The sequence below is a fragment of the Protopterus annectens genome, chromosome 8.part0 (assembly GCF_019279795.1).
Source record: "Protopterus annectens isolate FY-2018-M chromosome 8.part0, PAN1.0, whole genome shotgun sequence".
Classification (NCBI taxonomy): domain Eukaryota; kingdom Metazoa; phylum Chordata; order Ceratodontiformes; family Protopteridae; genus Protopterus; species Protopterus annectens.
This window is the reverse complement of record NC_056741.1, coordinates 1411025341-1411046895: the sequence shown is the minus strand read 5'-3', so window position 1 is coordinate 1411046895 and position 21555 is coordinate 1411025341. Positions and strand designations below refer to the sequence as shown.

The window sequence follows — 21555 nt, the reverse complement described above, 5'->3', positions numbered from 1 at the left end:
TAATACAAAATTTAAATAGAAAAATGTTGACACTTAGCCAGAGCCAAGAGAAGCACAACCAAACTCGACGAGGCAAACGAGATCTGGGGTTTGTACTGGTGCACTATGAGATAACTGCTTAGCCACGAGCCAACCAGAAGTCTTTGAGCTTGTAAATCGGCTGAGTTGGAGCCGAGGATCGGCTCCGAACCCATATGTAAAAATGAAGGTGAGACTGGACTACATAACATTGATCTTTATGGGGAACCTGCCTCCCACACTGACATTGTCCCATTCTGTATGACATGAACACAATGACCACAAAGAATTAGAGAAAAAGAAACCCCAATGGGCCACTTATCTGTAAAACACAGCTTGGTAACCAGCAGAGAAGGCGGCCATTCAGACCAATTTTCAACAATGACGTTTGGACTGGCAGCAAAAAAGTTATGAGTTTGTGCATCCATACATCACCTTATGCCTTACGCCTTGCGCTGGGAGCACACATGTAATGTACAAAACCTATAAGAACGAAAGGCTTTGGTATATTTATTTATTTTACATTTGTTGACCGGGCTAGTCTAACTGGATACATGTCCATCTTCAGTAGAGGCCCGAGGAGAAAGGCTCCGAGAAAAAAAAAAATTATTATACATAGAGTCTACAAAAAAACAGTGGCAAAAAACACAATACAATTACATAAGTATGAAACTGATTAGTAATATGTTTTAGCAACATTTTTAAAGTTACAAATAGAAACAGTAAAAAAACATATTGGTTTTATCAAGTTGTATAAAAAAATAAACAAAAAACATTTAATGTACATGAGTTTATGCAGCACAGTAAAAAGGGAAAAAGAAAAAATGTAACTGATTCAAAGAAAAAAAATGTAGAGGATAGAGAAGTACCAGAAAAAAAAACTGGATACGTATTTAGAGAAAGGGAGAAATAGTATCAGTCAGGATTGGAGCAGGAGCAGGTCCATTTCTTTTTAATGAAGAATTGTTTTTTGAAAAGGTTAGTGGAAGTAAGGGATGTAACTTCTCTTTGAAGTTTGTTCCAAGTATTTCCAACAGCAATGGAGAACAGGCAGTCCCCAGATTTGTTGCTAGATTTTATGGTGGCTACTTGTAGTTTCTTAGCAGATCTTAAGGTTGGAGGATGTTTATAGGAGTTAAAAAGGTTACAGAGTATGGTAGTATTTGTAGGATGATGTAAAATCTTGTGGATAAAAATAAGTTGATGGAAAAGAAGTTGGTTTTGTACTTCTAGCCATCCTAGAAGTTTAAGATTATGGCAATGGTGGGTACAGAAAGGGGCACCGGTGGCAAATCTGGTTATGTTGTTGTAGAAGGTTGCTAGTTTATTCAGATTGCTTTTGGATAGGTTAGTGTAGATAGGGGAGGTGTAGAGAAGTGTGGAAATGAGGTGGGTTTGGGCAATAGAAATCTTAGCTGAGGCTGTGAGAAAGGGTTTGATTCTATAGAGGAATCCTAGAGATATACTGGCCAAACTATGGGTTACCCTTGGCAGGAGATCCTTTAGGTAAAGAGTACTGCAACAGTAGTATGGAAGGACATCCTTAACTACTGCAGAGGCACATTCAGCCCTGGTCAAGGATATCACATTTAATTTGTAATGCTTTGAAAATTTGTGCACTGGGAACCACATAGTTGCTTCAAGAATACCCACAGCATGTACTCCCTTAAGAACAGTAAAAGTGTCATCCATTGTTTCTTTACAATGTTTTGCATTATGTTTAATAACAAAATGCAATCAAATAATCTAGTCACTTTGATGTGGTTTCTTTTCACACTAGCAACACCTTTTTCCCTTTGCAGATGAGAATTTCCAAGGACAGCATAATGGTCTCTCCTTTTTTTTACCATTAGAAAAACATGCAACTAAACAGCATGACTTAAGGATATTTAGGTTAGTAATTTTGGCATGGAAGACTGGTTAGTCCAGTGAGATACTATGGAATAAATCAGCTTCAAAGCAGACCTGTGTTTCAAGAAGCATAAATTTTTTTTTTTTTTTTTTTTTGCACGTCACTGCTTGGAGCTCATCAATTTTCCTTGCTGAAGTAATGGCAATAACAGTAGAAGCTTCTCAGGGATCACATTTTAGGGGAACACCAGCTGCTGATTCAAAAGTGTGGCATGGTCAAGTTTTCTAGCACAAAATACAAATCTCAGGCTGAAGACACTGGCCTGAAGTAGAAAATACCACTTAAGAACTCTCTGCAAGCTAAAGGATGGTACCCCAGGCAGGCAGGCTGATGTGACTGATAGATACACTCTGCAGAAACAAGCTAAATCCGAATATAAACAACTCAGACAGATTGTGCAGAAACAAGAGCATGTCTTGACAGGTTTTGGTCTGTGTATTTCCTTTTTTTTTAAAACAAGAAACATTTTTATTAAATTATCACATATGACATAGGTAAATATGTATTTACATAAATGAAAACAAACCATATTGACAATGTTAGTTGCAAACATTATACATCACTAACCATACTGACTTAATTTTAGCTGCAAACATTACACATCACTTATACTCTTATCCAGTAAAACAATACAGAGCTCATTCAAACCTGCCTTCTTTTAAATATTTTTCCTCCTCTACATGTATTGTTCCCACAATTCCAATTTTTTCTTATGTAATTTGCTCCTACTCTTTTCTAAGTATCCCAACTCCAGTTGTTTTATTTCCGTTACTATATTCACTACTTCTAGTAAAGTTGGTTTACACTTTGATTTCTGTTATCTAGTAATTGCTTTTTTGGCAGCCACCACAAATGTATTCAGCAAGGCCTTTCTATATCTAGGCAACTCTGATTCTGTACCCTAGCTCAAAAAAATGATTTCTTTGATTAAACCAATTTGCTCACCAAGAAACCATCAAGTACAATTGTGCAAGTAAACTTACCATAAGAGCAGATGTTCAAATGATCACTGCTGCAGTAGCCTTAGCTATACGTTTTTATCCTGTCAAGAACATAACAGCTGGCCATTTTCCAAAGCTTCAGGGCACCTTCCACAAGCCCAAACAGTCAAGTCAGCTTGAACTGACCTGACTAAAGACAGGGCTGAGCTGCAAGCCCTTCAGAGCTTTCATGCCAACAGAGAGGAGATGCTCAGCCTGGAAATAATGCAAGAAACAAAACGACAACAAAAATAGCATTCGTAACTTGGCATATACAACACACCAAAAGAAAACAAGGGGCATGGAGGGAGGGAGTGGCCACTGTCGCAATGATAATTCGAACATCTACCATTGTGGTAAGTTAACAACTGTACTGTTTTCACCATACTGATACTTCTGCAGTAGACTTAGTTATATGAGCAAATTACCTTAGTTTACTACATTTGGGAGACGTGCTAGCTTCCTTAACACAAAATTAAGATCCCAAGGGACATGATAAAGTCCCATTTTTTTTCTTTTGGGGGGGGGGTGAAAGTGATCAACTTTAATACAGTTCTTTATTTATTTCACTACCTTGTGGAATTCTTGAAAGTTAAATTATGTAGCTTGTAGCTCTGGTGCATTTCACTTGGCTCTTGTTTTTTGCCAAAATTGGATAAGGGGTTACAGAATCCCTTAGAAATGTTGAAAAACAAGGGCTGAAAAATCAGAGAGATTCCTTGTATTAACGTACCCTTTTCATCACACCTTTTGATAACCTCTGCAGCAAAGGGAGAAATTAAAATCTCATTTTTCAGATCACCTGGGAGGTTCTGAGAATTAAGCCATAGAAACCTCCTCTAAACAGTACCAGTAGCCATAGCCCAGGAAGAAGGATCAACCATACACACACTGTAAACAATAAGTTGTAATTTGTACAATGAATGAAACTAAATTATTTATGGCAGATTTTTCCTCACAAGAAGAAAATGCAAACAAAACATTCATTATACTTTAACAATTAGAATAAACTTTAACATATGAGCCTGCCAATTTAAAATTCTGAAAATCAAAGTTGTAGAAGCATACCCTTTTACCCATACTTATCAATAATCTTTCCTTCCTTGTCAGAGTAGGACTGGAATTAACCAAATGTTATTTATTTTTTTATTTTATTTTACATTTGTTAACCGGGTTTGTTTGGCTGAGCTTTTTGCTCATTTTCAGCAGAGACCCGGGGAGAAAAGCTCCTCAGGACTAGAAAACAATTTATTAAATTTTAGTAACATAGTAGTAACAATCAGCTATAGGATATGACAAGCAGAGACATGGAGAGAAAAAAAGTTGCTCAGGCAATTCAATTATACAGAGTATTAACAATTGGCAGACAAGTATGTGAGTTGTTATAAACAATTAGCAGAAGAAAATGTGACTAGTTACAATATTATTTAAGCTGCTTGGAGCAAAATGAGTTAATAGTTAGGCAGATGCTTATTTAAAGTGGGTAGGGTTCTAGTTGTATAGGAGCTTGGAAACAAGAAAGGAAAGTAAGAATGGCTAGTAGGAGATGTAGGGGAGGTAGAGTATAGTATAAGAGACGGACTAGACAGGTAGGTTGTTTTGACACTGTGAGAATTAAGAGTGGTTGGAGACAGAGGAAGGGAAGAGGTAGAAGAGGCAGGGGAATAGTGTTAGAGATACATTAAGAATGAGGTGGTGAAATAGGTGAAAGGATGGTGGTTTCAGGGTGGTTGGCTACAGTGGAAAGACCACTTTGTTTTTAGGTATTTCCTTGTGGCTAATTTGAAACTTTTGCTATGCTGGAGGGATTTTATTTCCAAGGGGAGTTGGTTCCAGGATGTAGCTGGATTATAGTTATAGAGAAGACAGCCTCTTTTGGTTTTGGGTTTGTAGATATCTAATAATTCTTGATTTGAGCTGCATAGCATCCTAGCAGGGGAATATTTGGATACGATAGTGGAGAGGCTGGAGCAGAAGGAGGGTGGATAGAGTGGATGATTTGTAGTTGGTACAGTTGGAGCAGCTGAGGGAATTCTAGCCAGTTTAATTGCTGTAGTGCTAAGCAGTGGTGTGACTTGTAGGTTTGGTTAGCTGCAAATTTGGCGATCTTATTACAGGTAGTTTCAAGCTTGGAAATAATTGTAGAATTCATAGGTTCATAGGTTCATACTAGGCTATCTGCCGTAGGGCATTTATAAGCCTAGCCAGAATGTGTTTGGCTTTCGCCACCTATTTTAAATTTATTTTGCTATGCCCTTTTTCGAGGTTAGTATACTGTGCCTCTGTCTAACAGTGACACAGAAGTGATACCCGGGGTAAACCTATGATCTCCCATCCACTCATCAAGATTCCTCTTGAAGAGAGTCAATGAGGGACTCTGCCTAACCTGAACTGGGGTTTTATTCCAGAGTGAAGGGAGCCTCTGGGTTATGAATCTGTCCCTCCAGCATGTCCTATTTATTTCAGTGCTGAGGTTCAAGTCTCTCGGCGCCAGAGCACGATGGGATTTGGATTTTCTGAGGTGCAGCATGTCCATTAATTCCGGGTTGGACATGGCTTTATACGTCAGGCACAGATCGCCTCTGAACAGGCGGTATGCCACTGAGTAGAGCTGGAGTTTCTTTAACCGGGCAGCAAATGGCATCTGTTTGAGCCCTTTGATCCTCTTGGTGAGGTACTTTTAAGGTCTTTCCAGTTGCTGCAGGTGTCTGGTAAGGTACATCCCAAAAGGGGCATTGTACTCAATTATGGACCTGATGAGGGATGAGTAAAGAGGCACGATGACCTCCCCTGATCTAGATGTGAATCCCTTCATGATTAGGTGGGCTATATAAAATGTTTTTCTAACCACTTTGGCCACGTGGTTGTCAAATGAGAGATTGCTATCAACTTGGGTCCCCAGGTCCCTAATTACTTCTTCTGTACTTAATGGATTACCACCTATATGGTAATTTGTGGGCACTTTGTTTTTGCCAGAGGGGATGACTATACACTTTTTGGCATTTAGCTTGAAGCCATGGCTCTGGCACCAGTTGTCTGTTTCTATGAGGCCCTTTTGGAGGATGCTTGTGTCGGCTGGAGAGTCGATTATGGCGCCCAGTTTGCAGTCATCTGCGAACTTGGTCAGCCACAGTCCTTCCGTGTTGGCATGTACCTCCGAGAAATATATACCGAACAAGAGAGGTGCCAGGACTGAGACTTGTGGGACACCACTTGTAACTGGTTTGGAGTCTGACATGGCTCCAGCAATTCTAACCATGTGGGTTCTGTCCTTGAGCCAGTTTGCAATCCATCTAGTGACATAGGGGTTTATATTTAAGCTGGTGAGCTTATCTATAATGCCCGAGTGGGGTATTGTATCGAAGGCTTTTGCGAGGTCCAGGTAGGCTGTGTGGACCACCTTCCCCTCGTCAATGGCCTTGGTGACTGTTTCAAAGAAATCAACCAGGTTTAAGAGGCAGGATCTGCCCTTAACAAAGCCGAACTGGGTAGGATCCAGTGTCTGTAGGTCCCCAATATCTTTATTTATGAGGTCCATGATGATCCTTTCCATAGCTTTGCAGACCAAGCTAGTCAGGCTTATGGGGCGATAGTTTCCAAGATCTGTTGAGGCACTACCTTTATGGAGAGGGACCACTGTTGCTGTACGCCACTCTCTGGGCACATATCCTGTAGTAAGGCTGAGATTGAACAGTAGTTTTTTGTTTGGGTTTAGCTCTTCTTGGTGTTCATGTAGGACGCAGCCCGGGACACCGTCTGGTCCCATTGATGCTGTGTTTTTTGCTTTGGAGAGGGCGGCTTACCTGAGCATTTGAGATGTCAGGGGGGCAGCACTCTGCTGGGATAGATATTTGCCCTTTTGGTGGGGAGGGGGGGAGAAGTTTGCACTGAACCTGTCAGCTAGGATGTTGGCAATGTCTGTGGGTTCAGTGTATTTTTTGTCATTTTGGACCAATTCTGAGCATATCTGGGAATTACCACCCAGGTTCCTAACATAACTAAAGAAAGCCTTGTGATTATCCTTAGTGTCCTGTGCAATTTTTCTCTCGAAGCTGGCCTTAGACAATTTTATGAGTGCCCATAGTTTTTGCTAATACTGATCAGTGATGCCTTCCCTTTTTGGGATTTTGCTCTATCATTTAGTAGCTTCCTCCTTCTATTGTATAGTTTGTTTATGGCTGGGGTCCACCAGACAGGACGTCTGCCTTTGGAGGATTGGGTCTTGGTTTTATTTGGGATCTCATGATCCATGCATTCCTGAAGGTGTTCATAGAATGCGTTTATAAAGGATTCTGCGGTCTGGGCCGTATTTTCCACAGGCCTGGGGGCTTTGAAGGATTCCACCTCGGTTTTGAGGAGTGTGAAATTTGCTCTAGAGAAGTTTTTCACTGTGGTTTTCTGGGCAGGGGGTGGGGTCGGGATGTGAATATCCAGTGAGATTAGTTTATGGTCTGATCTTACCAGTGAGGGATACACTTCTGGTCTGGAGCATAGAGTCCTCATGTTGGTGATGATCAGGTCCAGTATGTTTTCCCCTCTTGTGGGAGTGGTAACAAGTTGTTCCATAGCATTTGTGTTTATAAATTCTAGGAACCTTTGGGCTAGGGTGTTGGAGCTACAGTAATGCTCCCAAGTCTATGTTTGGGTAGTTGAAGTCGCTCAATATAATGGTGTTTGGAGAGACCTTCATATTTTCCAGTGTTCTCAGAAAGGTCGAGTGGGGTTCCCGGGTTTGGGAGGGTGGTCTGTAGCAGGCTATAAACTGGAAGGCAGTTTTACCCACTGTTAGTTGCACATGGATAGTCTCTGATGCTTCATGCTTTGCCACCAACCTGGAGGTGTGGGTATCTTTGATGAATATCGATACTCCCCCTTCCTTTTGTGGTTCGGTCCAAGTTTTGAGGCCGAAAAGCATGGTATGAGGTATAACCTGGTAGTGCTGGGGTGTTCTCGGAGCACTGAACCAGGTTTCTGTTACTGCACAGATATCGATGTTCTCCATGCTAAGGAGAGTTTCGAGTGCGTGTATCTTGAGGTTTAGACTTCTGGCGTTGAGTAGCATTACTCTTAGTTTCTTATCCCTTGTGATACCTATGGAGGTGGGTTTGTCTTTTGAGCCTTGCCTAAAAAAGGCACTATGGGGGTAGCAAGAGCCTTTGCCAATATCCGAAAGCCCAGGGGTGACAGGTGCAAGCCGTCCCTAGAGAAGCATCGTGGCTTGTCGAGCATATCATCCCAAGCTGACAGACATTGGATCCCCTTTGAATGACACCAGTACTTAAGCCAATTGTTGAAATTGATCATCTTGTCTTCATATTGTGGCATCATTCTTGGTGAGGGTAAGATGCTTCTGATGAAGTCCACGGACGAAAGCGGATAAATAAATTTCAAATACGCTATTTTTGCCTTGATTTTTTCAATCAATTTGTCTCTCCACCTTGGTTTTTAGTTGTTTGTTTGCTCCCTAGCACTTTTTGTTCGAGGGTAAGATGCTACTCAAGGTCAGGGTCATACCGGCCTGGGCTACATGCTCAGAGAGCTCCTTTATGTCTCTTTTCATGTAGTCCAGGGAGGTACGTCTCAGGTCATTCACACCAGCATGGACAATGACTGAGTCATATTTGTACTTGCCTTGGAGTGACCTGAGTGCTTGTGTTATGTGGCGGATCCTAGCACCCGACAGGCTGCTCACCGTGACCCTCTCCTTGTTCAGCCTGGTGAGTGGGACGTCAGTGTGCCTGACGATAGTGTCACCTATTACAAGTGTATCAGGCGTGTTGTTTAGTCTTAAGGGCTGTGACTGTTCGGCACACTGGCTTTGTGAGATATGTGTTGCATGTGTTTTGTTTTGGGGTAGCGGTTGCTTGGGTGTCTGCTTTGGAGGTCTCTGCTGCTTAGGCAGATCTTTATTTAGAGCCTCCGAGTATGTTTTTGTGTGATTATGTGTTTGGTTTGCTGTCATGGTAGGTCTATGTGAGACTGGAATTGTAGTGAGTGTGGTTTCCTTCTCCTTCTGACTGGTTATGCCAGTACTGAGTTGAGAGAGCTTAGCCTCCAGTTTGGCTATATGGTTGCATCTCTCACGTGTGTTGGAATTTGTTGGGAGGAGGAGAGGGTTGTCTGTGTACATGAGGCAGTTGTAACATTGCCTCAAGATTCCCAGATTCACCAGCTGGACCGGAGAGGAGATTGACAACTGACCTTGGGTTTGTGAATATGTGGCAGTTGTACACGAGTGTTGAGAGTAATAAATGTTTAGCGGCAGTAGGTTTAACAAAAGCTACTGGGTCAAGTTTATGAAAGTGTTTAAAAATCCAGAGGAAACAACGGCTACAGTAGCAAAAGTTTAATAAAAAGAAGTTAGAGCTTTCGTGTTTTCTCACTGAATGCTTCTTCAGACAATAAGACATACTAACACACATTGCTTAAATACAACATTAAACCCAATGACATACACACAAAATTACTACCAAAATTAAAACATCATAAAAAAATCTAAGCAATAATAGAAATGTTATATATTCCAAAACTGGTCAAACATAAAAACATTTAATGCTGCAAATGTCATTTTATTTCTGCTTGTTCCATCAGATTCCGAAGATTCCCTAATCTAAAACTCTTATTAATTTTCTCTATGACTAAAAACCTAAAACTGTGGAAAAGATTATTTTGTAACACGTCATGCTAATGCATCTTCCTTATTTATCACATAAATATGCTCCCTGACTCTCACGCAGGGTCCTGTTCCCTTTGCCTACATAGAAACAGACATTTACTACAAGTAGCTACATAGACTAAATTCCGTGATTTACAGTCAGCATAATGGTCAAATCTATAAATCCTGTGTGTAGTAGAATGATTCTTAGGAATCTGATGGAAGAAGGCAAAATGAAATGGATTATTAGACTATAGGCAGATAGGGGCCATGGCCTTAATGATAAGATTTCCCTGAAACTCTTTTCACTGCTAAACCTTTGCAACATTAAATGTTGTTTTATGTTTGACCATTTTTGGAATATATAACATTTCTATTATTGCTTAGTTTTTTTTTTTTTATAATATTTCGGTAGTGATTTTATGTATATACAAAGCACATTATTGTTATTGTTTCCTGTGGCTTTAAATACTTTTATTAGTTAACTGGCAAAGTGATGTCATTGGGTTCAATGTTGTATTTAAGCAATGTGTGCTAGTGTTTTATTGTCTGAAGAAGTGTTCAGTGAGAGAAAACGAAAGCACGAACTTCATTTTATTAAGCTTTTGCTACTGTAGCCGTGGTGTTTCCTCTGGATTTTTGCTTTTTACAATTTTGGATTTTTTTCCAGAGGTACTTTGTCCTCCGGCTGTTTTTTTCTCTGCAAAAGTGTATAAAAACTTAAAAAGACTGAGGAACATTATACATTCTATCTGTTTTTGTGGGGCAGCAGGCTGACTATAAGGAAATTTGCTGTCAGCTTGAGAGACATCCTCCAGAGACAGAACTAGAGGAATGGGTGAAGGTTCTGGAAATTCCTTCTGTAACTGCTCATAATATTTTCTGGGGGACTGAGAAACCTCAAGTGTTCTACTTAAAAATACTGGCACATTCTGGAAATAGTCTCAGATTAAGAGAAAGAAAAAGAGAAACTCCCACAGGGAGAGTCAGAAACTGAGCTCTGCTAGGAATCTGAATCAGGAAAGGAGTAAACCCTGTATCTGTCTATTCATCTTCCTGTCCACATTCAGAATGTTGAATCTATTCAGGAAGAGAGGTATCCCTCTTTCTTTTACCAGAAACCACTTTATAAAGAAGGCTCAATAAGCCTTAATTAAACCATAAGCTAGACCGAGTAAACTACTTCTAAGGAAATATGAGGAGGAGCAGATACAAGTTTACTTTTCTGTTTATTTTGCCAAAAAAATAGGACCAACAGTGTTATTAATGGTAGCAGCAGCTTCCCTAGGAGTGGGCACAACATTCTGACCAAACAGGTAAGTCTTTCCTCTTCCCTTTCCCAGGATCGACACAAGTGGCTCTCCCTTACCTAATGAGAGGACTTCAATTGGCGCAAAGGATATGGTTAACTCCTGGTTCGTGGGGGCTGTAGGTACTACACTAGAGGATTACAGGGTAAAAGATGAGTGGTCTAAGGAATGGCCACAGCAGATTCACCTACCTGCAGCTGAGGCAAACTGCTAGCTTGGTGTGGTGGCAAAGGCTGTTGGTTTAACTTTTTTTGTGGCTGGAAGAAGGACCGGTAGTATGTCCCATGGTCAAGCCAAAATGGGTGTAGCTTACCAGAGGTTAAACAAGCAGCAAAGCCAGTAAAAATTTAAAGTAATTTTTTTTCACAGAAAAACAAAGCAAGTACTTTAAAACACTTTGTCAGACCCAAAAAGTAAAATAAACAGAAAAAAAGTTGTTCAATTACTTTAAATAACTTTTAAACTGACAGGAAAAGTGCACTCCCTTTTAAAAGTACAGTTAAGTCTAACAGTTAATTAAAACACAAACTCCTAGCTTATAAATAACGTCACTAAACAAAAAAAATACAGTAAAGCGACAATTTAATTAAAGTGAAAGGTTTGTCGCTGAAGGGAACTGATCTGCCCAGCAAAGGAACATTGCAAGCAGACTCTCGATCCTCAAAAGCCCATAGAAGAGTGTTCAATGACAGGAAAGCTCAGAAGGGCTTGGTTCCCAAACCTTGTCTTTTTAGTCAACTCAGCTCAAGCTGAATGACAGTTTGGGCATGTGAAAGGTGCCCTGAAGCTTTGGAAGCTGGCTGTTATATCCTTGACAGGATATAGCCCATATAGCTACGGCTACTGCAGCAGTGATCAATATGATTATCATACTTGCCTTTTGCAATGTCTAACCAATTTTGTGAAGAGAAGATGGAAACAAGCTTTCCAAACACTTCCTGTTCCAAAACTAAGCCACACACAAAAAAATAAAGGCTGTTGAGCAAGCTCTCCACAGTAACCCAAACATCAAACTACGTACATCTAAAAAAAAGAGGATGGTGGGTGGGTACTGCCAAGTAAGGCAGTCTTGTTTTATGAACAGGGATTGTTGCAGTTAAGTAGGACTTGTGCAACCATACTATGTTCAACGGACATACTGTCGTACGGGCATTCTGTTAGATACCCAAAGCTTACCCTAACTTGGCAGGAGAAAGGATAAGGGTTCAGAAACCCCTGGAGAATGGTCTTAGCCTTGCCTGCGCTTAATCTAGAAAAGGCATACAGCTTGTAGTACTTCATAAATGTATGGCTAGAAAAAAAAGTTGTTTCCTCCTGAATACTTGTAGAGTTCACTTCTTTCCAAGACATCACTGAAGAGGAAAAGGCACTTGGTGGAAAGTACCTTTACTTTGTGCCTGTATTCATCTTGCCATGGTGCGTGTTAAAACAATACTGTAGGACAACCAGTGTGCAAAGGTTTGCTCAGAGACAAGTTGACCCTTTTTTGCCCGTGCACAAAACAAAAAGTATATTCTATTGCTGAGTCAGTAGTCCCAGAGTTATGGAAACCTTTTTACACAATCCCTTTCCACAAAGGAGGTAACTCCACTGACCCCTCAAAACTATTGTCCCATTGCTATACTATCCCCTTTCCAAAATACTAGAAAAATGCATTCATTCCCAGCTACTTAAACACTTGCTTGATAATAATCTCTTAGCTCCCACCCAGCATAGCTTCAGACCCCACCACAGCTACCGCTCTTCTCTCATTCACCCAAACAGTAGCAGAAGCCTGTGACAACCTACTTCTTTCCTGCCTATTCCTTGATCTCTCAAAAGCTTTTGATACAGTCTCCCACTCTAAACTGTTAACCAAACCTTCTGACTGTCAACCTTTCTACCCCCTCTATAACCTGGTTCTCTAGTTACTTATCTAATAATCTAATCTATTCACTGGCAAACTGTCGCCTCCCCGTTTCTGCCTGCCTTCACTGGTGTTCCCCAAGGCTCTGTTTTGGGACCCCTCCTGCTCAGTATCTTCACTAACAGCTTACACTCTGCTACCAACATCTTACAATATGCTGATTATCACCACTGCCCACAGTATCACTGAACTCCTTTCTCTTACCCAAGACAAAATCTCTTCCATTGAGACTTGGCTCGCTGATAATCAGCTAATATTAAATCCTAAAAAAACTTCTGCTTTTCCTTCCTAAAGCACTATCACAACACAAATCCTCTTTCTCCATTACCTCTATTAACAATACCATCATCAGACCTGAACACACTAAATTACTTGGCGTCACCATAGATGAACAAAAATTCGATATTCATATCAGTCAATCCAGAAAAAAAAAACTTGGCCTCCTGTACCATCGTCATAAATTTTCTTTCTCCTTCCTACAAACCCTCCCTTGCCATGTCTCTACTTGTACCCTTGTCTTCTGTATGCAGCTCCATTCCTTACCAACCTTCAGTCATCTCTTCTCAGCAAATTACAGCAAACCTAGAACAAAATAGCTAATTTTTTTCCAATCTCCCCTATAAATCCCACCACTGCCTTGCCCTTAAGTCTTTGCAATGGATTGAAGTCTATAAACAAGTGCTCCTTCCACAACTGCATACAACACATTCAGTTCTTTACAACCCCACTTCCTGTCCCTCTATCTCTAATATTGTATCGCAATACAACCCTCAATGTCGGCTTCGTACATCTGACAAACATTTTTTGGACATCTACAAACCTACAAAAAATATTGGTAAGTCATTATGCAAGCACTCAGTAGCTCACTGCTGGAACTCCCTTTCTCATAATATAAGAAGTATCCCCCCCCCCCCCACAAGGCCCAATTCAAAATTGAACTTAAACACCATCCACAAAACACATGGTCCTGTCCTTGTCAAGCTCCAACCTGATTCTAGCTACCCGCTTCCTAAATCTTTCTTCTCTCATTATTGTTCCTTTATCCTCTCCATAGTGCCAATACTACTACATATCTACATCCAGTTCATGTAAATAATTTTCCTGCACCCAGATTATTCTTGTTGTTACTGTTTGGATATACTCCAAAACTGTTAATTTCACTTTGTTTTATAAATTCTTGTTATATGCCATCTGTAATGTAAATTTCTGTCTTAAATGACCAATTGTAACTGGAGCTTTTCTCCTCGGGTCTCCACTGAAAATGGGCCTTTGACTCACTTGGACCAACTCGGTTAATAAATGACAAATAAATAAAAATATTTCAGTCTTCCTGAAGGGTTTTGTTCCATGATGGTAGTACCTGTGTTGCCAGTGCACTTCCAAGGTATGAAGTAACCTCTCTCTCTTATAATTTGGTTCTGGGAAAAACACAACAAGATGACAGACTGATAAGATGTTGAATTCTGAGACCACTTTCTGCATGAAAAAGATGTTTGTGTGTAACATACCTATCCTGTGGAAAATCATGTAAGACTGCCCCACCACATGACATTTTGTAGCACAGAGAAACACCTTGCAGATGTCAGTGCAATAAGCAAAAGCTTTCCATATTAACTGCTTTGGATAAATCTAAGTGGCAGGTTTGAAAGGTAGTAAAGTCAATTTTTCCAGAACACAGCTGAGATCCCACAAAGGAGGAATCTGCTTGTGAGGAATATCTCAAATGCAATATTCCTTTCATGAAATGTTTTACCAAAAGATAAGAAAGAGTGGGATCCATTAGCAGGCAAGCTGGGATGACCATATGCACCTTAATGGATACATTTAGTAAGTCATCCTGAAGTAGCTCACACAAATATTTGAACAGAAGGGTGTTAACCTAAAGGATCTCTTTATGTTCCCACTTAGAAAACCTCATCCATTTGTAAACACAAGATTTTATTGCTGCAGGCCTTCTTTAACATTTGCTACACATCCATGTTAAACAAATACCTAAATGGAGTCAAGACTGAACTATCCAGGCTGTCAGTTGTAGTTGCTACACACTGGGGTGCACCAGACGCCCCCGAGACTGTATGGAAGTCTGTGGTAATTGTCCTTGGCCAATACCATTAGAAGAGAGAACCAAGACTGTCTGAGCTAGTAGGGGGTTACCACAGTGATTTTAGGTATTTCTCTCTAAATCTTCAGAAGTACCTTTAGAATCAGTGGGAAGGGGAGAAATGTATACAGGAATATTCCAGTTCAAGGGAACAACAGTGTGTCTGACTTCCAAGCATGGCTGCAAGGATGTCTGGAACAGAATTCCTCCAGCTTTTAGTTTTGAAAGGAGGCAAACAGATCGATTTCAAGCATTCCCCACATCTGAAATAGATCATGGAATACCACTACCTTGAGTTGCCATTCGTGCGGGTCTGGCCATGATCATCTTAGTTTGTCTGCCGTAATGTTTTGCTCTGATGGGTTGTATGATGTCTGAAGAGTCAGAATGCTGTAAAGCCAGCTCCTAGGATATCACTGCCAAATGGCACAGAGGATATAACCTTTTACCCGTTTGTTTGGTGAGATACTGTAACACTGTGGTGTTCTTAATAACCACAACAGGAGGACCCAGAGTCCAAAATTCGCTAAGAACTTTTAAGTGTGGATCATCTCTAATATTTCCTTGATACTGATGTGTTTCTGTGTATCCTTGAGACTCCAAATGGCCTGCACTTGCACTCCCATTAATGCATTTTCCCAAGCGAAGTCGGACAAACCTGTCTGGAAAAACTGCATCAGACCAGGTGGGAAGAAGGGAATTCCTGGATTAATAATCAGCTGGGTTCTCCACCACTTTAACTCTCATCTGAAGGCCAGAACCAGCAACTGGGATTTCAGGAAATGTAGGCGCTGGATCCAACAATTTCATACATACCATTGAATTTTCCTTATGTGGAGATAGGCCAGTGGTACTGTGAGAATCAGGAATGCCAGCAGTCCTAGAATTTTTAAGTCTGAGATGACAAATCCTCATGGAGAATTCCTGAAACATCATCTGGTAGTACAGGACCTTTTCTTTGGGAAGAATGGTAATTCTTTTGTCAGTGTCTACTAAGAACCCAAGATGATGAGTCTGAGGTCTTAGGCACAACTTGCGATGGCTTAACTTGAACCCTAGCTAGGACAGTAGAGATGAAACCCTCTCTAGTGATTCCCAACACCTGGATGCAGACTCTACTCAGATAAACAAGTCGTCCAAGTAAGGAAAAATGTGAATGTCAAGAATCCAACAGTGGGCCACTACTGGAGCAAGGCATTTCATAAACATTCAAGGTGCAGTGGACAGAACTAGTAGTGCAAACCAGGCACAACAAATCTTAGAGATCTTCTGAAGCAATAAGCAACAGGGATACACATCATTCAAGTCCAGGGTCATCATGAAGTAGTGGTCTGGCAGAAGAGGAAGCACTGTCTGCAAGGTGAGCATCTTGAACTTGGAGACCTTGACAAAGTAGTAAGAAAAGACAAGTCCAATACTAGCTTCCAACCTTTCATTCTCTCTGAAGGAAGGACTCTCTCTCTGATCCCTGCATCCACCATGTGCCAGAGTATAGGGGAAATAAGGTTTGGTCCAGCAGATGAAGGAGAAGGAGAACCCCCCTGAACAGAAAAGGATGTTCCTTCCAATGCCACCTGTAACCTCTGCAAACAATGTGGAGCATTCATTTGCTGGAAACCACTAACAGGCAGGCCGTTTTATTGACAGCTAACTTTGTAGACAAGAAACCTACAGGGGAACTTTGGAATAACAGGTGATGAGCCTCGGCATAGTCATAGTCTGGGAGGGGCCTCATCTTTTTTGGGAAATAAACCCTTCCTGTTAAATTTAGTGGATTTCTCATCCTGCCATTTCTTTTCTGTGGCTTGGTTTTTGGGGGGCAGGGGCTGAAATTTTGGTTTGCTGGGCCACAGAAAATTATATTGCTTTTTGAAAGAAAACATGGGAATATGAAACACTTAAACACCCCTTGCATCAGTTTACCTCTGTCATCCCACTGTTTAAGGATTTGATTAGATGCTTACCAAACATACGATCAGCATCAAGCAATCATTCAAAATCTAATTTTTTAATGCCTCAGAAATGTTCAGGTTGTGCTACCTAGCATACCTCCTTACCACAACCGACATCGCTGCATTTCTAGAAACAGTATTGCCCCCTCCAAGCCACTCTTTAAAGCATGTTTAGAAACTTGAGAAACATTGGAAACATCTTTCACGCAGTCTTTCTGCTCTGCAGGTAATGATTAACTCATATAAACTATGCATACACTCCAACAGAAACTTCCACATGCTGGACTGTATCAGCTTCCTTGAGATTCTAGCCACTTGTCTAGTTTATCTTGAGAAGCTGCATTTGATGGAGAGTCTTAATGGATAAGTTCATTGGATACACAGAAGCAGGGCCCACAGATAATGGGGCTTGGAAGCCAGGAATGGCAGAGCACACCCTAAAAATCGCTTAAACACTTTTTAGAAAGAGATTCATTCAGCAAAGGGAAACTGCAAGCTTTCTTAAAAACATGTTCCAGTGCTGGGACCAAACAAAGGGAAAAGTTGCCACATCCAGAGCATCGTCTTCCAAAAGATCATATACTTTGCTGATCGTGGGGAAGCCAAACATTGTTCCCAACTGAATACATTCCTAAAACTAGCCAGCATTTGGGAAAAAGAAAATATTCATTTGGGTTTCTGAACCTCTTCGTCCTGAAAGGAAACTATCTGATCAGACTGAGACTCTCCCGAAACCTCAGATTCTGGATCCCTTTCAGTATCAGCATCCTTGTGTGGTTTCACAGGAATTGAAGCACCAGCATTATAATAATCCAGATTTGCACCCTGCAATTAAAGGCCAGACCAATAAATCTAGCCAAAGCCACCACCTCAGGTGAAAAGATATTTGGAGACTGTTGCCCACTAATGCGGTGGGTGGGTCTACTCTCTCTTTTTTGCATGAACTACACTAGTAGGAGATTCCTCTAGAGTAGATGTATCAACAGTGACAAGATTCTGCACCCCTAACTTCCCCTGCACCTCAAGAGTATGGTCCTCCTGTATCTGATCCAGGCAATGGTACAGACCAGGAGGATGTGTCTGACCCTCGTTTCCTGGAGCAAAAGAAGCCAAGTGGTCCAAGAGCCTGCCCAAGGCTACTGCTGAGTCACAACCCACGTGATGAGTAGCATTTCTTGATCTACTTCTGTGTTTTTACGTGTACAAGGTTTGGGGAGCACTATATCAGAGTCCATCAATTCAGATAACAAAAAACTAGCCAGAGCAATATCAAAGGATGGCTGCATGGTCAGCCCAGTAAAAATCAACAAATCCCACTACTCTTCCTCTAAACAGCAATCTGAAGTCTATTTCTGTAGGAATACTGTTCTGAACACTGCATTAAATACAGGTCACAAAAGTCTCCCAAGTTTTAATAATAAAAGGTAGTTTCAGCCCCAAATTATTGGAAACAACATAAAATAGGCTTAGACAAGAAATAAGGCACACAATTATGACAAATTCTTATCGGAAATGTTTAACATACAAAATAGCGGAAAAAAAGTCTCTATTTAAATGGAAAAAAAAAAAACATTTAAAATGCCATGAACCTGCTCAATCACCTCAAATAATCGTGACCCCAAAGAAAAAACTGCAAAATCAGCTAGGTTGCCTATCAAAGCTTTCAAATGATGTTCAAAATAAACAGTATAAACCTGAAACTGCAGGTAAAGTAAAATCCCAAGCACATACAATTTACTATTCAGAAAAAAAAACAATCAAAGCAACAGAATACACCATTCAAGCACTAACAGAAAAACAAAAGGCAAAGGGAGGAAATAAAAACCCAAAAGAGTTTCTTACCTGAGCTCAGCTACTGTAAGAGCTCCAGAGTAAGGAGAAGACTTCCAATAGATTGTCCTCTTACTACTGCACTGGAAAACTGAGACAGTCCTGTCTGCAGGCTTGTAAGACAGGCCCTGTACTGTCAGATGATTGGCCTATCACACCCACACACAGGCAGTGGGAGGGACTCTGAGCTTTACTACACTGCCAGAGTAGGGTAGCAGTGCACTACCCAAATGCCAGTAAGGCAGTGTGTTTGTTGAATATCAACCAAACTTCCATATCTAGGAGTTGCTGGAAACGTGAGGAAGGTTGAGAGTCTTGGGAGGGAGAAAAGCAGGACAGTCACAGCTGCTGCCTGCTCTGGGGACTGTGGGCCCCAAGTCATCTCTTCGTTTTTCTGCTGTCATTTTGTTTTTGGGCAGGACCCTCTTATTTGTGTCTTTCTTCCCTTTATGTGGCCTCTAGAATAAGACCAAAAGCTTAACATAATAAATTTTGCTGTGTTTCCGAATATGACGGAGAAACAGCTATTTCACATACTCCACTGCCTTCCCTTTTTCCTTCAGTATTTTTTAAATACTGCATGAGAAAGTCACCAAACAAAGTCCCTGCCCCAAGATACATTTAGAAATTGCACCCTTACATCCTCAGACAAGTATTACAGCCTAATCCAGAAAGCCTAACAATGACAGATCCTATAGCAGTAGTGGCAGATGCTGCATTCACTGCATCATTCACATATTCGACTGCTACTTATCTACATGAACAGCAATATGAACCTGGCTCAATAATTCAGCCTTCAGTGTTTCATCTTTAACTCCCTTACAAACTTCCTAGAGCTGTTCAAAGACGTCTCCCTGATAAACTGTGTTGGGCTGAGGGTTCAGAGCACTGAAGGAGAAAGTTGCAGATGTATAAACATTCCCAAATGGCCTATAATTGTGTTTTCCTGGTTAGTGAGCATATCATCCCCAGCGTCACTAACTCCATTAGCAGTATCCAGTGACTATGTACCTGGATCTGCCACAGTCCTGCATCCTGCAGAATCGGTCAAGTACCTTGAAAATTGGAGCAAGGGCATCTCAAAAACATGAAAAAGAGTTTGCAAAACTGAAGGTATAGCTTGAAGTTTCAGACGCTCTCGTCTCAGCATGTCAAAAGTATCTTTTCTAGTATGCAGGTGTCTCTTGAGAATGCCAGATACAGCATGCTCTCATTTAAGACAGACTATTTCAAAAAGAAATATCCTCTGGGGAGACTCAGTAGAGACAGTGTTCACTTCATCAATATTCGAGTCCAGGGGAAGAGGAAAACTGAGGGATATAGTCCAGATCCCTCCTCCTCATAAGCAGGATTCCTGGTCCATCCTGGGAAACGGTACATACTTTCTTTTTAAAGATTGTACTCCTAATTTTTGTCTTACCACATGCTTTGAAAAACGTGAAAGAATTCTTAAGCCAGTGTCTAAGCTTATCAGAAAGGTTGGCCTGTAAGAGGATTTGGGGGGGGGGGGCAGACCAACCAGGTGGCATCAGACTGGAAATTGCACATGTCCTGTGTTCAGATGTTTGGATGCCTGGGAAATGGTATCCAATTTCAACAGTAGAAAAATCTCTTTAGTCTTGAAGGACAGTCAAGTATACTTTTTGGCACACGCACACACCGATTTCCCTGATAGAATCACTTAGGTTGGGAGGGATCGTCTTTCTGAAGTCAGATCCTTGTGGAAGCAAAGTCCTACTCTCAGGATGCTATTGGGTGTACTCAAGGTAGGTAAAGAATTAGAAGAAAGCACAGTGTGATCCTGTCCCATGCTCCTCAATCTCTCTATTGGCCTTGAACATGATTCAGGATTAGCCAAGGGAGCTAAGAAAGGTTCAGTAGATGAGATGAGGACTTGGAAACAGCTAATGTTCAGCTATGGGGAGCCAAAAAGAAATAATCTATTCTACAGATGTATCTGTCTGACAAAAGAAACCAAAGATGTGGAAGGCAGTTCAAAGTTTTTTTTTCTCAGTAGGACAAAGACGAAGTGAAATTCCATGTTTGTTAGGGAAAGCGAGTGGAGTGAAAAAACTTGCATAAGCAGGCTGCTTGACTTTCTTCGTTAAACACTGTGGAAAGGTCAAAATAAATATAGGTTTAATTTATTAATTCAACCTGGGAACTGAAAATGACATAGTGGAGTAGCCAATCTTCAAAAAATGGGGCTAACAAATTGTCTAACTTGCTGAATCCATGTAGATATAAAACTCGACCAGCAGAGAACAAAATCCTTCCAGCTAAGCATGGAATGACAAAAACCCTGAGCTGACTAAGACTTCAGGATGGGTTTCATTTATGTCCACAAATCGATTTTAAGTAAAATCTGGACAATGAACCTGTCCACCTGTTTGTGTGCCTTGCAAATAGTTATATTTAAGGATTGCAAATGCAAATCCCCCTAAATAGGGAGTGTGGACACCCCTCAGTTCTGAAACAAATGTGTCATATTACCAATTCAGGTGAGTGAATCTGAGACTATATTTCACTTGAAAGTGATATGCAAGCAAACCATATTCCTGCCTTCTATGCTATCCCTTAGTACAGAGGCAGCCAATTTCATCCTCTACCGTATGGTGTTTAAACAACCACAAGGAGCCATGAAAACATGTGCCAAGACATATAAAGCTAAGTTCCAAGACATATAAAGCTAAGTTCCAAGACATATAACTTCCAAATACTTTTTCAAACCCTAATGAACAAGAAAATGAACTGGACTTTCTCTAAACCAAGAAGCACTTCAACTTTCAGCTTTTTACAACACTCTTCAGAAAATGATACAGTGAATACATGCAAAAGAATGCATATTAGTAAGTCTTAACAATGGTTACAATTGTGCTTATAGTCATACT

General features: G+C 40.8%; 1 protein-coding gene across 2 annotated transcripts in view; it reads right to left on the bottom strand.

The window, feature by feature from the left end:
- The window catches only part of ARHGEF12 (Rho guanine nucleotide exchange factor 12), a 3716336-nt gene that overhangs the window by 1509385 nt on the left and 2185396 nt on the right, over nt 1-21555 (bottom strand). The gene's annotated exons all lie outside the window — the stretch shown is intronic.